Source organism: Meleagris gallopavo, chromosome 11 (assembly GCF_000146605.3).
Source record: "Meleagris gallopavo isolate NT-WF06-2002-E0010 breed Aviagen turkey brand Nicholas breeding stock chromosome 11, Turkey_5.1, whole genome shotgun sequence".
NCBI classification, from domain to species: Eukaryota; Metazoa; Chordata; class Aves; order Galliformes; family Phasianidae; genus Meleagris; species Meleagris gallopavo.
The window spans coordinates 3,330,502-3,336,933 of record NC_015021.2 but is presented as its reverse complement, the minus strand read 5'-3'; positions in this window follow the sequence as shown (position 1 = coordinate 3,336,933).

Here is a 6,432-nt window from a genome sequence, read left to right as displayed (position 1 = left end):
TCTTCAAACTTTCCTCCCCAGAGACATTTTTTTCGTAACTTAGGATCAATTTTAACCTATGCATTTTTGGGAACTGCCATCTCCTGCATTGTCATAGGGTAAGTGAATGCTTTCTGCTATATTGCTGAAGTCTTAATTAGTGCTGGTTTTTTTGTTTGTTTGTTTTGTTTTTTATTAATTAAAAACTAAATGGCAAAAATAATTGCTCACCCTTAATGATCAATAGAAGTCACAATGTGTGTAATAGATAAAGTAATTTTATGTCAGGGAATGCAGAGAAGGCAAGACTGCTGGATAGTAAGAACTGTCTAAGGCACTCGGGAAGCTGTGTCCTGCACTTCTAGTCTATGATTGATAGAAGCATGGCCTATTTTCTATAACCTTGTAACCTTAACCACCTCTCCTGGGAAAAGAAACCATTCTCTCATTCGAAATGCCATGCTTCTGACCAGAATTCATTCCATAAGAGAACAAGTCTCTAACAAAAAATGAAGGACTTCAAAGCTCACAAGGGGATGGACAGAAACATACTGTATAATGTAAAATTATTGGAATCATCTCCAAGGCCAAGTGAAGCCTATTAAATGAAGGTCATGCAAAAAGTCTTATTATCACATCATGTGTGAATTGGATATGACTAAATAGTTTCTGCAGAAAAGGAGGAAGACAGAAGAACGCAGGGGCAAAAAAATCCTGCTTCATTTCCATACTTCTTAAGTAAAATGTTTCTAATTTTGTTGTGAAGTTTGGCTGATTTACTAGTCACTGTGGAGAGACATTTCATACTAAAATACTTGGCTAGCATTTACAGTCCACATTTTTTTTTCCTCCTTTATATTTTTCAGTTCTTTCTTTAAAAAACTGAATCTGAAATGATTTTGAAAACCAAACTCACACATTCATCTATATATAAAAATACGAGAGAGATGGAAAGAGATATCAGGAATTAACAAATACCACTCCAAATATTTTTGAGGACAAAAAAGACATGAGATTGGCTTTTCCATTGTAACTTTTTAAAGTGGACACTTCACATTCAGACACTTGTGGTATCCAGATTCAATTATCATCTGAAAAGGTTTCTTCCTCACATTTAACTGCACACTTTCAATAGCCCTCCTCGTGTCTCCTGAGGGAGAAATGGATGGACAGAAGGAATAAATGTTCCTAAAAGCAACAGTAGCAAGAAATGCTAAACTTTATATCATTTAAATTAACACAGTGCATCCTGATTTAAGTACCTAAGTATTTTGTTCTTTCATAAGCATACCGGTCCAAACTGCTCCCAGTAGTGAATGTATTTTAAAGATTACAGGACAGAATCCTCCCACTGGCATACTGTTTAAACATTCTATTTACAATTAATCATTTTCAATAGAAAATAATTTTTCAAAACAAACAAACAAAAAGTCTGACTCCTCACTGTGCATATCCATTTTTTCCTGTAAACTTACAACTTTTTTCTCAACAATAAGCAGCTTCCTCTGACTTCATGATACTATGGGACAGAACTGTCAATATTGATAAATTGACACATTGACTTATTCTCAGTGCACACAGGTTCTATTTCTCATTAAGCTTTTGGAACACACACCTGAAAAGTTCAGCATCTTTCCTGTGCACTGCATGACTGGGGATTTGCCTTCTCCTTGTGCTTACCACTTCCAGAGATGTCTGGGTAGTTTGGCAAATGTATGGACATTTAATTAGGTTATGGGCCTGTTCTTTATTGCTTTCTGACTGAAGCTTTCTGGAAGATACTAATGGAGTCGGCTGATGTGAAACAGTATTGAGCTTAGAATCTGATTACTTTTGCTCATATGGGGGCTGTGGAAAGACTTTGCAGCTTGGAAATCGTTCTATGCTTCAGCAGAGCAAAACCAAAGAATCACACAGCACTGTACAGTAGGCTGAAGCCAAAAAAATATTTGGCTTGTATCTACTGTACTGTGAGATTCTTCTAGATTTTAGAAACTGTTTCTGCAAGGAAAAATGGGGCCACGTTAAGGGTAACAGAAAATCTCTCTCTGTTACAGAGCACTCCATAAACCAAGCAAATACTTTTAAAAAGATTATCTGTAGTACACCACCTAAACTCTTACCTTCCCAGTGGATCATTTCTGTATAAGTTCAGAATTACAAGCAGTACTTTTTCCTAATTTAAAAATCATTTTCTACCACACATTCCTACCAAATAATACAGGTATAGTTTTCCTTCACACACCACCCGTAAATAGCAAATACTTAAGCTCCTCACAGGCAAGAATAAAAGATTTAGTTGGGCTGCAAACAGAAACTGGTGAGGGCAGTGTTAAAGTATCCTGGTGCTGTACAGATTGATTGAGAGAGAAGGAAAAATTATACGTAGGCGATTCGCCCTCTCCAATGATAAGATATTCTGAATATATTTCAGATGTCTGTCTTTAATAATTTCCATTTATATTTTGAAGCTATATATTCAGCCGATGGCTGGAAATAATGAAAAAGCTAATAACCAGACATTAATTTGGATGTAGTAATTTATTTATTTATGAAATATTTTTATATTACTTTATTTATATTATTTATTTATATATTTGTTGGTAATGTTTTTGTGGGCATTTGCTTTGTTTTATTATAGGGTTGTTTGTTTTTTTTAACTGCTTCCATGTCCCATCAGGAGTTAATGCAGGTATTTTCTTTCAGTCATGAGGCAGTACTGTACCATATCTCAATGACCTGAGGAAACTGAACATTGTTTAGATTAAAACAAACTGTGCCTCACCAGAGTTCTCCAGAGAAGGGGAAGTAACACAAAGGCCCACCAGAAAAAGAACTGTTGTGCTTACTTGAGTGTGTAGCTCAGTGCCCCAGTGTGGTAGCTTTGATTCTTTGGTCAGTGTGCATCTAAAATAATTCTGCGTGTGGGGTTGCAAGCTGCAACACACATTTGCAGCTGCAAGTGGTTCCTGCTCTTCACTCTTGGTTAAAGATGTTTAACAAATCCCAAACAGGTTTAGAGTAGTACTAATAAAACTACATAATGAGTAGTAGTACTCATAATGTCTTGAGTGTGGGAATTCTGCAAAGGGAATGAAAAAGGGAAGAGACTTACTTTTGGACATAATTCTGAGTTCTAGCATTTCTAAAGCTATAATATTATTAAAAACCACTCTCATCTCAATGACTTGCCAACTTGTGGACAAAAAGCTGAGTTAAACCAAGATACCGATATAAAATAGTGCTTCTTAGGCCACTAGCATCCACTCAGAGATGAATGCTTCCAAGAGTACTTTAATGCATTCAAATATGTGTTGCTGTAAGTTCAGTCTTAGTATTCGCAGCCATTTTGTGATAAGCATCTGATGTTGTCTACTGCAGCAGGGTTGATCACGCAGAAAACACAGTTCTTCTCAAAAACAGATGTGGTGAACAACAGGGTATGATTGTACTATTTTCCAGAATAACCACCTAGCACACTAAGGATATAAAAAAATTCATATTAAAGGGAAATGTACGTGGCTAGGGAAGCTAGAAAGAAAAAGGTAAGTCATGCACTCTTTCAGAAAAAGAGCAAATGGCATTTGTTGCAAAACAGGAAAAAGACTTGAGTCTAGATTTTTCCTTAGAAGAAACCTCTGTCTAGGGGCAAGAACTTATTTGTTTTGTTGGTTTCTATCACTATTATTTTATAAAGTTTCTTCCCAGTTTTACTGGAAGTTTTTTACTATAGAAATTTACTTTCACACAGATCTCCTAGAGTCTTCTTCCCTGATCATGAAAGAACTAATACCCAGCATCGTGTCTAAATACCACCATTCCCTGTTTCTCTAGCAGTAGACCACTCATGCATCTCTTCCACCCAGCTTTTTGGCTCCAACAGCACTTGGAATAGCTATGATTCAGAGACAGATTTCTAATTCAGCCTACGCTATGCATTGCTACAGGCCATACAAAACTGCAGGGCTTTACTAAATTGTAGGACATGGCATACAGCAAGTACACTGCTTTCTTCTGAAGCAACACGAGCAATGATATGATCTCTGTTATGTACACACTCTGCCTTTAGTCTACTTCTGTCAGTCATTTTGTACTTTGATATTCTCTACCTTGTTTTCTCTACATTCATTTGCCTTCATCCCCCTCCTCCCATATCCAACAATTAGCTTCCCAGGCAGGAAGACAGGCATTTCTGTCTTCTCTCTTTCTTTAGAAATACAAAGACTACAGTAATAAAATTTTACTGTACGGCAAAAGAAGGCAACAACAGTGCCTTCTAACAGGATGCAGGCACATAGCAGGTAACAAAGAAAAAGAGATAGCTCACCCCTTCTAATGACCAGCTCAAGAGAAATGCAATCCCTACCCAGAGAAATACTGCTCCTTCAGCTGCTAACCCTTAAGTGAGAGTGAGGAGGGGTGGAGCCAGGCATTTGCTTGCACCTGAGTTCCCTGGATTAGCCACACATTCTCTCACCTGCTGCTTAACCATTGGTTCAGGCTGTGACCTGGCAATTCCTCTGCACTTACTGAAAAAAAAGCGATTAGGATTATTGTACTTCCTGCTGCAGCAAGGACTTTATGCACGTGGTTCCTGAAATGCTAATTAGTTTCTGCTCATAGGCAGCTCCATACCCTATGCAGAAAAATCATTCCCTTCTTAAATATACTGACTTGGCCCCTGCTTGCTCTTTGCACCACCACCTCTTCCAACATAACAAGCCCCTTTGTGAAGCTTAGCAGGAACCAAAGCAGATGTGTTACAACACCACAATCTCTGTTCTGTTTTGGCCTTTCCCTTACTGGGAGGATGAGTACCAATATCTGTTCTGTGGTATTTATGTGCATCCCACATACTGCAAAGTTAGAGCCAAATGACAGCACCAGTAAAAAAATAAAAGTAAAAATAAAATAAAATAAAAAACAAAAAACCAAGCAACTAATATATCTTTATCTGTGCGAAGACAATGACTAATAGTGAAACTCTGCAGTAAGAATGTAAGGTCATATATGGATTAGATACTCTGACTGACCTAGAAGCTGCACATTGATACCTTTTTTGTAATCTATGATATATGAGAAAATTGAACATTCATTCAGATTGAAAATATAAAACAAAGCATTTTTTGAAATTGCTCACGTTATTTCTTCCTTTCAGCTGTCCTTACAAGCCACTTCATATATTTGATTTTGGAATAAGACAGCGTGTGTTCATGCTATCTCTGTGGAACATAAGTATCATTAAATTAATTTTAGGAAAGCAGAAGAGCTTATCAGATGTTGTTCAGTCCTCTTGCAACCATATTACCTTGTTTATGCAGTTGCCCTCCATTGATCATGAGGGTATGAGTACAGCTGACTGCAGTTTCTCTCCCTTCAAGCAACATTCTGAGTGAAGCTATTCTTCATCACTCTTTTTTATTACAGAATCACAGAATAATTTAGGGTGGAACTGACCTCCGGAGATCTCTGATCCAACCCAACCCCTTATGAGGGAAAACTTTAAAGAAAAAGGAAAACTTGAAGGTTAGAACAAGATACTTGAGCCTTCTCTGATCACATTTTAAATACCTCCCAGTATCCACCTCTGAGGAAGGCCATTAGTAACCCAGTGCTATATGGATTTCAAACCAGTGTTCATTACTTTGTGAGCCCAGCAGATGAGTGGGTTTTCCACTCACCATGCCCTTCCATAACAAGTGACTCAATTCAACCACTTTTCAGTAATCTTATTACTGCTATTTTATCTGGTATAAACAGAAGCCCACACTTAGCTCTATATCTTACTTATTATATAGAATCCAGAAAGCATACCATTGTTACCTGTTGCCAGAGTACTACGTAGCCTTTCTCACTGGAATATTGTAAAATACCTTTCAAGTAGAGATTGATTTCTATGAAGCAGAACACTTTGTGCTCTTTAGATGTGGAAAGTACTCGCTGACAGGTTAAGGGATGGGACTGAGCAGCAGGGCTGTGGCACAACTCTGAAGGGCAGTGCCCGGCTCCAGCCATGTGACTGATGCACAGCTGTGGGTATCTGGAACGCCGTTCTCTGCCCTCACCACACAGGTGACTCAGATCTACATGTGTAGTAGAAGAGAGAACTGTGGTCAGGCCAGCATCAAAGTGCACCACCAGAGCCAGAGGGCTTACAAATGTAGCTGGGTTACTACAGAACCTAATTTCCTGTCCAAATCATAATCCCATTTTGGCATTTTTCCCAAACAGCCCTCTAATATAGCCAGAAAGCATTTGTTTGATCGTGAGTCAGCCGTTCAGTGCAAGAGCCTTACTCATGGTTTTAATAATACCTTGACTGATCCCATCTTGCTGTTGAACTTGGTCACGTGTGTAACAGACAGCACGTTCAGCTGAACCTTCTGCAGGCTCTTTTCTCTATTAAAGATACAGCCCAACAGCATTTACTTCCAACTGACATCAAAGAGAAAT